The 12,047-nt window shown below is 40.1% G+C and overlaps 1 protein-coding gene across 1 annotated transcript in view; it reads right to left on the bottom strand.

Moving 5' to 3' along the window:
• The window catches only part of tncb (tenascin Cb), a 107,645-nt gene that overhangs the window by 41,344 nt on the left and 54,254 nt on the right, over positions 1-12,047 (bottom strand). Inside the window, exon 6 of the mRNA XM_088375883.1 lies at positions 3,022-3,198. The gene's annotated coding sequence lies outside the window, so the exon portion shown is untranslated. The remainder of the gene's footprint in view (positions 1-3,021; positions 3,199-12,047) is intronic.

Here is a 12,047-nt window from a genome sequence, read left to right as displayed (position 1 = left end):
TTCATACGATAAATAAAATCTTGATATAGGTGCTAGAGGGAGTTCATATCTTAAATTGTATTTTCGTTTGAGCATTTTACATTTGTTCATGAATTCTCTTTAATAGAAAGCAGGAGTAATTATCCTTCCTCTAGAAAGGCGATGAGTGAGTTGGCAGAGATAGTGGGACATCTGTTAGTCCTTGTCGGCGATGAAAGCCTGAAGCGTGTTGCCTGTCCCAATTGGGAGTGTCATCCATTCAGACACTTGTATGAGTCTAATGACCCTAGTGCCTCAGGTCGGCTGCTCATTGGCTTCCATTGGCTTTTTTTTTTTCAACAATTTTTTTTTCAATTCAAGTTTTTTGCCTTTTTCAAAAGGAGCCCCATCCTTTTCCAAGTCCCCTATGGTGTAGACATTCTTGTGTGAGGTCACCAGTGGAGGCACAGTGTCATAGTGAAGACTCTAACATATGTGTTCATCTGTTGGCTGCATCCAATGGTGGGCTGACCTACACAAAGCAGTCCTGAATATCAGCACTTCAAGACTTCCACTCTTTTTACTTTACACATTAGCAACAGAGGGACACTAAAAGCCATCTGGCTAACCCTAACCATTAAACGCAGCGATCCATATTTGGATTACAGGGGGCTAATCTGCGTTCGTCTGGAAATGCTGTTACACTACCCTCTTCTTTTTAAGATCAAAAGAGAAGTAAAATATTGATACTCTTAAATGCAGGCGGGATTATATTTACCTTCAGAGCCAATTGTGATAAGCAATGAATACAGAATAATATATGATTTTCTATTGTCCTCAGTGTCCTTACATTCAGAAAGGATAAAAAATATTCAGAGTAGCACTCTAGTTTTCTCTAGTGCATAATAATATTTTTAATCATTCAGGCATGAGTACAATATAAATGCTAAATTTGTAATTGATCAAACACATTCTCTTAGACTGAACTACTGTAAAATTTCTATGATCTCTCACTTTCCATTCCCCCGGCAAACACAAATAATATATGTTCCACTATGAAGATTTAATTTTCTTGAAACTTACTGTTGTTTGGTTCTTGTGTTGTTCTTTGGAGCCATCTGGTCCACACGTGGTCATATTTACATCAGTAGTATGGTCCAGGTGAAATTATCCAAACAATGTCACCATAAATTACACCAGGTTCAGATATCATTTAAAGAATGTCTCTGAATGTATGTGGAAGTCAATGATTGTTTTCCAATCTCATCACTCCTGAATCTTTCCAATCATAAATGTTCATGAATATCTGCAATTATTGTTTGTGCTCCATCACCAGTCAAGGAGCTAAGTGGGGTTAAAACTGCCCTTTCATAACGCTTCGTAGGGCACGGGGCATAGGGAGCTAACAGCTGTCCAAACAAAGGCCCATTTCCCACTCAACATTATGCTGAGTGTCACTGTCTTAGAGTGCTGGCTCACATATGTAGCCAAACAATCCTAAAAGACCACCTATGAATGGATAGCACACATTGTGTACTCAAGTTCTCACTAGAGAACACCCATTTAGAGTGTTACTTAAAATAATGTAAAGTTGCAAAAGATGAATGGCATACCAGTTAAATTGTACAAAGGCCTCACTGAACGTTAATTTGCAGCCAACAAACATTGACAAGATCCTTTCTTGTACTTGGAGCTCCTCATCATACATAATTAGCATGCAGCACACAATGCTCTGGGATCCTGTGGGTCTCTTCCTTCACTTCCCACCTTCTTTTATTACAATTCTTCACCCAACAGCTCTTACTTTACTCTCAGATTTTCTGCAAACAGTGTCAAGGCAATGGAAGCTAAGATACAAGGGCTTTATATCGTACAAAAACAAATATACTAAATAAAATCTGATGATATCTTCTCACACATAGTTGGTTCACGAATTCAAATATCCTTTCTTTCCAGTGATGCCTGCTTCCCATTTCACAATCTCCCCCATGAGACCGAAGTAACTAACAAATGATGCTGATGCGGAAATTGGAGATACGGAATCACACTGTCAGTGATTGTGTGTGTGTGTGCGTGCCTGTATGTGTGTGTCTGTGAAGCTGACAGTGTTCAGCCTGCAGTGTCTATGCTGGAGATCTAAGAGAGGAACCAACCGGCAGCATCTAATGTAAAGCAGCTGTCTGTTTCCTGGGTTACACAAGCCCACTGTCTACTGCCATGTACCATAAAGTATACATCTGGACCTACTCTGGCTGGCAGTCAACACACACACACACACACACACACACACACACACACACACACACACACACACACACACACACACACACACACACACACACACACACACACACACACGCACACACACACACACACACCGCGCACGCACACATGCACGCACGCACACACACACACACACACACACACACACACGCACGCACGCGCACACACACACACACACACACACACACACACACACACACACACACCTACAGTGGCACTCTCTATTATTTCTCCAACCACAGCTAATGTACTACATTAACACAGTAGTTCATTTGTACATTTTTGAAAACAGCACCCTTTACATTTTTATTAACAATGAGACAAGATGATAAAGTTTGTCAGTAAAAAGTTGGCGCCCAGGTATATGTAAGCTAGTATCTCAGTTGGCTATAATCAAAATGTACGACTTAAGTCTGATTTGCAACATTTATCGGTCCATGCAACAGTCATGGTTACCTGATAGTCCAAACAAGTGGCAAATTTTCTGATAATTGACAAAATATACAAGCTAATACTATTTTAATATTGGAACCATACGTCATTGTTAATGACATCATTACACTTGATAAAAAAATAATCACTAAAGAAAGCAAGTTTAAAAATGACTTCATAAATTCTAATAATGATGGATACAGATGTTTTAACATACGCAAAAGTGCGGAAATATTAAGGAGAGCCATTGTGTCAATTTTGCTTGTATACATATATTATATTAATCAAACAATCCGATAAGTCAGTCAATTTCGCTTCTTGTCCATACAGGTAAAAAAGGGAACTTACCTTCTACACAACGCCCACTTCACTGATTTCTCAAGGTTTGCCCAAGCAGTAGTGAACAGCTCCTCAGCCAAGCCTGTTATCAGCAGTCTGCACCTCTCAGAGCACTGACAGCTTTGCCATCATCTTGCTTCTCTCTCCTCTCTTTGAGTGTTTACTGGAGTCCACCAAGAGAGCCTGCTGATGTTGTGCACAGCCAGTGAAAAGAGAGAGAGAGAGAGAGAGAGAGAGAGAGAGAGAGAGAGAGAGAGAGAGAGAGAGAGAGAGAGAGAGAGAGAGAGAGAGAGTGGGTGAGAGAGCTAGAGAGTGTGTGCCTGAATGAGAAAGAGAGAGCAAATGAAAGAGAGAATTCCCTTTCGCTTAAACAGTGGACCTTCTGCGGTCAGACTCCACTCCCACTTACTGCTCTCTTAAACGCCCCCCACCCATTCACCCTCTTCACAGCATTGTGACTGAAAGCGAAAGAGCTGAAACGGGATGCCTCAAGGCTGAGGAGAGAGAGAGAGAGAGAGAGAGAGAGAGAGAGAGAGAGAGAGAGAGAGAGAGAGAGACGGGGGGGGGGGTGTCTGTGGTCTATTAGCTGCAAATTGTAGCAGCGAGCCAATAGAAAGTGAGATAAGAGTGAATGCACACCCAACATTAACATAACGTTTAAGGGCATGAGAGCAGTGACTGAAATGGGACAGCATCATCTCAATTTAAGAGGGGGTAGAGCTTTACCTAAGCCCAACGAAAGATAAAAAATATACTCAAAATAAAAGATGCATGAGCAGATATTTTACTTCACTTAGACAAATCCATTAAAAATCATTATCAACATAAATAGTATATAATATATCAATACAAAAATCATATAATGAACTGAGTCGCCAAATTGTCCAACTCTGGTTGAGGTAAGAAACACAAATTCTAAGTAGCTTGATACATAAATGACTAATGTCAAAACTGAACATAATTCAGTAAAATATCAATTCTGATAGCAAGTTTATTTGACACAACGTAGAAATTAAGTAAAGAGGTTTTGAACACATCCATTGTCTACACTGCTTATACTGTTCAGTGTAACAAGAGGCTGAAGCCTATCCCAGCTGACTTTCACCCTGGACTGGTCAGTATTTAGTCACAGAGCACATACAGATACAGACAACCATCCACTCTTACATTCACACCGTCACTGAGTAGATACTCTCACGATCAAACACTTGAAATTTCTCTGATAATAATAATAATCATAATAATAATAATAATAATAATAATAACTTATATGCACCGACACCAGTTTTGAACAGGTTGTGACCCATTTTTAAACAATTATTCTGAAATGCTCAAATACTCTGATTTCAAATTCTCAAATGTGAATACTAGTGCATGTTGATCCTAGTGTTCCATAAAAAAGAAAAAATGCCTTTATGTTTTAAGTGAAACATTGACATTCATGTACATTAGCAAAACTTATCAGCACCCCCTTCCATTTTTGACAGACATGTTTTGAATAAAACACTACCCCATTCATTCTCATAACTCAATAAACACCATGTTCTAATTTAAAATCTGAAAGTTCTCTGTGGACCACCAAAACCTCAAGGTGTGAGACAAGGGTCAATAATACCCGAATATATGGTTTTCATATGGACAATGGGCTCCATTTTTTGTGACTACAAGTCTAGTGCAAAGTCCACTCTAACGCATGAGTTGAGTTTTGTTTCTTTTGGCAATTTTGTTTTTAGACGTGAGCAGTTAGAAATGGGAGTCTGCGCTGTTGTGGGACTGAACACAGTCATCTAGATTCAATGGCAATCAAAGAGCGCCCCCACCCATTCCCTTTCAATTCAGCATAGGAGGCGGCTGTGCAGGAGATCAACAATATTGTATTACCAAAGATGAAAAAAAAAGAAAGAATTTAGTGGAGGAAGCTCAAGATGACACTTCTTACTCTATGACATACACTTACTTGTTTGTGCTCATAATAAGATAGCAATAAAAGTCAATAGAAACATACATAGAATGTAGGTAAACAATACATTACCAACATTTTCTACTGCATTTACGACTGCAGAATAGTATCCAGCAAACTTGCCATGCCAATTATGAGATATATTTTTGAACCAGGGTGTAATTGGTAGAACTTAACAACGGTAAAACTATACCGGTCTAAACAGGATGAACATGCCATAACATCTCATCCTGACATATAAAGGAACTATGTGGTCTCGCAAAGAGCTTTAATAGGGAAGATGATAAAGTTCAATTTTTTTTTTGTTGTCATCCTGCTTCCTTGCGTGTGGAACTTGCTAGTTCTACATGTCAATTTGAAGATATCAAAAACAAATGTTCTTCGAAATGGCTTTTATAATTTCCAGTAACAAATGCAGCACATGTTGATAAATGCTGGTGCTATGTGAGTGATGAGCCGTACTGATCCACACACTGTCCACGTGTGTGTGTGTGTGTGTGTGTGTGTGTGTGTGTGTGTGTGTGTGCGTGTGCGCGCGTGTGTGTGCGTGCGTGTGATGATGGTTCCATGCTGGATGTGCAGAGCTTTTCTCAGCAGGGGAAATGATCCTCATCTTGTTGCTGAGAGCTGCTGTAGCCAGTCAGGCAGAAAAGATCCTCTCTAATCCTATATACAGCACAATGACACATATGAAGCGCAGTTTTTGGGTGATAAAAAATAAAATTTAATGACTGAAGGGGCACTGAATTCATTTTCGCCCCAAACCCCAAGAGAGAAGAAGGATCTTTATCCTCAGGGGGAAGTATCGGTTTTAATGACTTCTGGCTATAATGATATCATTTAGATGAGATGATGGCTTGAAAGCTTGTCTATGGAGAGCACCTGTTTTAAAAGAGTGTCAGTGTAGAGTCCCCTGCATCACACCATCTGTTCCTCTTCTCACCTTCCTGTCGCTCTCTCTCTCTTTCCTTCCTTCACAGCCTCGCAAAGCCTGAGAGGGAATTGCTATGGAATTTCTCCCATCCCTGTTTATGGAAGTGTACCTGTACACTGATTTTCAATTAAATTGTGTAAATTTGATTTACCATGACTGTACCAAATGCACACTATGCCAATCATCAAATTTCATGCCGGTCTAAAGGCAGTAGGCAGGGAAAACGCTGAACTGGTTGCCAGCCAACCGTAGGGCATATTCAGGTTTGCACAATCCACAAATCAAACGAAACAAATCAACAATTTTTTTTCTCCCCAATCGGCTGACCCTGTATCTCATTAGGAGAGTGTTTGAAGCCTGTTTTGTTCAAACATTAATAAAATCGAAAATAAGGATCAGCTGCATTTTATCAAGATCAAAAACTTGATTCTATTGGTCTCCTCCTTGTCCACGCTAGCCTTCCACAATGTTTCTGTGGAATTTTTGTGTAATACTAACATTCCAAAACATGCATTCGGTTCCCCACTTTTTTTAGAAAACAAGATATGTTGCTGACATAAAATAAATCGTAGAAGTACGTAGAATTAAATAGTGATGGTGAACTCAGTTTTTCACTCAAACTTTATTTGTAACTTGATGAAAATTGGCCAAGTTTGACTGCAGCGGCTAAAAGAAGGCTTTCATGGCTCTTTATAATTGGTGGTATCTAACCTGGAGCGTAGATATTGTGAGAAGTGAAACACGATCTCAATGACAGTGCGACCCAATTATGCTACGGAGCCCCTGTAGCCACAGAGGATGTCAAAGTGGGCAGTAATAAGGCGGTGGTTAACACACACCACCAACGACAGGCGTGCGTGCGTGCGTGCGTGCGTGCGTGCGTGCGTGCGTGCGTGCGTGCGTGTGTGTGTGTGTGGATTTGCAGGTGACCTGCAAAGACCTGTTTACCTCATTAAAAATGAATCACAAGGTAATAAGGGCCCTGCGCCTCTACTCTTCCACCCTTCCAATGTCTGTCCTTCATCTATTATGGAGCAGTGAGGAGAGACGGTATGGATTAAGTCCTCAGGGAAGGTCACTTGGACAACGACCCAGACGAAATTCTCCTTCTGAACCCCCTGCCTTTCTGATGCCTTAATGAGACATTAGTAGAGGGATGTATGATGATGGTGATGAGCACAGAGGATTGGAGTGCAAGTGGAAGCGGACGTCAGAAATGTCAGTCAATGTGTTAAGATAAATACAGATGGAAAGGATAAATTTGGGTTTGACAAGCTCACAAAGAGTAGTCCCGTGTCTTCAAAATAAAGAGAACTGGGAGAACAAAGTATTTGTCCCCATATACAGGACTGTATAGTATGTCACTACTTTGCTGCTCCGTTGCAGCTTCGGTCTATTGCAGAGTTTTAATTTGTGACCATAACTTGATCTATTGTGTGTTTACTATGCTTTTTGACTCATTTTCTTCCTGTTTTTCTTCCTTCTAAGTTGAACCAGCCAAAAAAAACTGATTTTCTAGGGGAGGGATGCATTCATAAATTTTTGTGAGTAGCATGCTCTCTGCTTCCAGCACCACACGAGGACAATTCAACAAGCACTTTGTAACAACTTTTAAGTTTTCTATTTCAGTTTAAAATGGCTTGCCTAAAACAGAATCACCGCTTCACATTGCAGCCAAAATTACAATCCCGGTGAGTCAATGCACCTTTTTGCACTGTAAATTCTTGTTGCCATGACTACAGTTGTTCATTATCTTTGAAATGGAAGAACTTCTGCCGTAAGTACCTATATATTTATTAATCAGTTTTGTATTTTAAAAGTTACATTTAGAAGCGTATAATGTAAAGGCTTAATAGAGGCAAAAAAATAAAACATGCTTTAGCCTATCCCAGCTTATATCGGGCGAAAGCACACAACACCTTGAACTGGTCGTCAGCCAGACGCAGGCACATATAGAGAGAAGCTACCAGCCACACACAAGCACACTGAGAGAGAGAGAGGGAGAGAGAGAGTTTATTAGATTACCACCACCTACTTGTCTCTAAGATGCTTCAGAACACAAGTCAACCAATAGGCAAAAAAACAAAACCCACAGCTAAAAACATGCAAGAATATGCAACGTCAACAAATTAACTACTCTGAATTGCCACTCAGTGGGCCATAATACGACAATATATATGCAATCAACACAGCAATACAATAGGCACCTATAGAGCTGAATCACATAACATATAGCGAGTTCCAGGACATGAGTTGTACACTCTATATATTATATACGTACATTCTATATATATTCTAAGACCTTTATTAATGTGCCAGCATATACCAACAGTTAGGAGATTGAGATATGGGTTCAAATATCTGTTGGAAAAGCCCTGTGCGTCATTCTTCCCCCTGACAGATAGATGGATAGACAGACAGATAGATAGATAGATAGATAGATAGATAGATAGATAGATAGATAGATAGATAGATAGATAGATAGATAGATAGATAGATAGATAGATAGATAGATAGATAGATAGATAGATAGATAGATAGACAGACGGACGGACGGACGGACGGACGGACGGACGGACGGACGGACGGACGGACGGACGGACGGACGGACGGACGGACAGACAGACAGACAGAAGTTAGCTCAATATTAATAATAAATAATAATAAATAATAATAATATACAAATAGATAAATAGATCATGGCAACAATCAACCACTGTATTAAATAACCGATGAATGTATGATTTTTTTATGTTGCATTGTCATTGTAACTTACAGCGGTGAACAACTACATTGCATCGTACTGGTAACTGTTTGTTGTTTTATTTTGTACAATTTATATTACCTTTTATTTTTCATGTCTCACAAATGGTGTAGTGGTACATTTGCCTGACTTCAGTGAATGCAGCAAGGATTCAGGTCCCACGCTGCTGGTTTAAATGGGTTTCTCTATGTGATCACCTTTTTATTTTCATTTATTGTAACTTGACAGCCAGATGTTAATTCACAAAAGACTTGAGGGCAAACCTTTGCTGGAGAGCGGGGAACCGTGCAAGTTTATAATGCCCTTATTTTTTGTTCTTGGCACACAAGCAACACCTTCAATGCCTATGAATTGTTGAAAAGATTAAAAACCTGAAATGTGTAACTGGTAATAAACTTTACGCAGCACATAAAATGAAAATAACATCTTTTTGGCTCTTTCTTCAGATTGTACTTGTAAAATAAACTTTTACATAATAAACATTTAACCTCGGCTGAGCTGAACTCAGTTGTATTATGTTTATCACGTCTGCTTGACAGGTCTGATGTTTGGGTTTGAATTACGACTCCGCCTTTCCTGTGTGTGGTTTGCATATTCTCTTCATACTCTTGTGTGTTTTTTTCGGATACTCAAACTTTCTCCCACAATCCAACTACTTGCATGTTATGTTAATCGAAGACTAAATCATGTCACTATGTAAACGTGCGTAACTGGTTGTTTCTCTGCCATGTACTAAATGACCGGTGACCAATCCATTGTGTACCACACATCTCTCAAAGTTAGCTAAGATATAAACTTCAGCTCAATAATGGATGGATAAATATTACAATACTTCTTAATGTTCACTATTGCAGCTGAAACTCAAGCACAAGTGGTAAAATATTGAGTTATAAAACATATCAAACATTTATTAAATGGCGGCTTGAATTTGCTGTGCAGAAAAAAGCATGCATATGCTATTCCTCACATTCGGTGGAATGTGGGAGCTTCGACATCCTGAGTGAAATGACCCTATCTGACCTACGTCAAAAGTAAACTGAAGAAAGCAATGCCAAACTGACCCACTGGGACACCCAAAAAACTTCAGATGATGGTGTGGAATATTTTTTTCTGTCACTGTTCATTTTGATGTGACTACTTCAATGTTACAACTTACAAAAATATTTAAAATGGTATACATACTGTTCTATACATTTAATTCTCTGTCTTGACCGCTGTTAGAAAAGATGTAAACATTTAAGAATTAGAAAAGATCAAGATGCAAGTGGATGAAATATAATATGCTAATGCAAATCTTAAGTAAGGTTAAACTTTCTAGGATTCACAGATCTTTTAAAGCTTATCACAACATTTTGTGTGAATAATTTCCCTACAATTTGCTCCCCTCGCCCAGCGTGCTCGTCTTGCACTAGAGTCGCAATTTGGCATTGGCCACATCTGTGTTTCTAAGTGTATTTCTTATCATGTAGCGCAGGGGTGTCAAACTCATTTTTGTCGCAGGCCGTATCGTAGTCATAGTTTCCTTCAGAGGGCCATTATAACTGTCAACCCAAATAAATGTATGAAAGTCATATTATATACAGTATGGGCTACACAACAAACTCATAAATAACTAGTTTTGAAATCAGAACTTAAAATCAGAAAAAAAAAACTGTTTAAAAAAGATGAATGGTAATAAAAATTGCTAGCAACAACTGTATTTTGTAAAAGTGAAGACAATTGGAAAGTTCGGAATTGACACAAAGTTGATGCACAATTTGTCTCTGCGAGCTTAATATGATTACACTGCAGGCTAAAGTTGGCCCTCGGGCCAAAGTTTGACACCCCTGATCTAGCGGCTTGGTGTATTATCTCACAATCCTTCCATTAGTTGTGTGCAATGGGAATGCAACTGACAAAGAAGGGTGTTATCTATTTGTTGCTGAGTGTGTTCAGTCTCGTATCAACACAATTTTCTGGAGGTTGACATCACTTTCATCAGATAACGAGTATAAAACATTTTAAACCTTTAATTTCATCTTGTCATTCTACATGGCTCATTTCTCCGTGGAATAACATACGAGCAGCACATAACATTTTTTTTAATATGTCCCCAACGCCTCCGGTGGCTTGGTGCTTATCGCTTCTATTTTAAGCTTTGCCGAGCAGCCCCTATAGAACATTATGGCAGATCCCACCCGTTGTCTCCGAGCTGAACTCCAGCTCACATTTAGCATCAAACAGGTGGAGACAGATACAACGCTCTATACGTCAGGCTTTCTTGCTTTGTAGATTAAAATGTCAGTGAGTACAGAACGTTCCAACAAGCATATACTAAAGTCTGAGCTATATTAATATAGCCGATAGGTTCAAATAGGATGAAATCTTACAAACCACAAGAGAAGCATAAGCTGAAGGAGTCAGTTTGACAACAGTTTGACAACATGGAGCAAGAGTTGATATCTTATCATCAGAAGTAATTTGCTCAACCGCAGAGGGAAAATTAAAGTCAAGTATTATATTTCTTCCTCAACTCACACAGTGCTCAAACGCAAGTACCCGCTGTCTGCAGAGTCCCTGAAGGCTGAATGCATGCACAAATGACAAAAATGCAAGCAAGTGAAATATGTATTCTCAAGTACACACACAAGCCATCTTCGTATTAATTCATTAATAGTAATTCAAAGCTAATTCAACCATCCATTTTCTACCGCTTATCCAGAGTCGGGTCGCAGTGGCAGCAGCTTCAGCAGGGAAGTCCAGACTTCCCTCTCCCCAGTCACCTCATCCAGCTCATCACTGGGGATCCCAGCTGAGAGTCATACTCTCTCAGTGTGTCCAGGGTCATCCCCGAGGCCTCCTTTTGACCGGAAAACCTCACTTGGGAGATGTACACGATGCATCCGAATAAGATGCATGAGCCCCCTCATCTGGCTCCTCTCAATGTGGAGGAGCAGTAGCTCAACTCCGGGTCCCTCCCAGATGACCGAGCTTCTTAATAAAAGCCCAGACACGGCTGCTTATATCGGGGATCTCATTCCTTTGGCCATTACCTTGAGCTTGCGACCATAGGAGAGTGTAGGAATGTACATTGGCCCGTAAATCCAGAGCTTCGCCTTTCCGCTCAGCTCCTTCTTCACCATGAGTTCACGTCTTATTCACCTCCGGGGTCTTGACACTGAGGATCTTTTTCACCACCTCGGTGACTTCAACAGCAGTAATAGGAGCGCCCACGTTATAGTCTTCAGGGTCTGCTTCCTCACTCTTCCCATGGGCTCACCACCTGTGGGAGGGGCCATGGGGTCGGGTGCAGAGAGAGCCGGCCGGCAATCAAAGGCGGGGACCTGGGCGGTCCGATCCCCTCATTTGTATGTTCCATCCATCCATCCATTGATCAA

This window comes from Syngnathus floridae, chromosome 5, assembly GCF_059516105.1.
Source record: "Syngnathus floridae isolate MCC-2025c chromosome 5, RoL_Sflo_1.0, whole genome shotgun sequence".
NCBI lineage: Eukaryota > Metazoa > Chordata > Actinopteri > Syngnathiformes > Syngnathidae > Syngnathus > Syngnathus floridae.
Note: the sequence above shows the minus strand (reverse complement) of the source record. Positions and strands in the feature narration are given on the sequence as shown.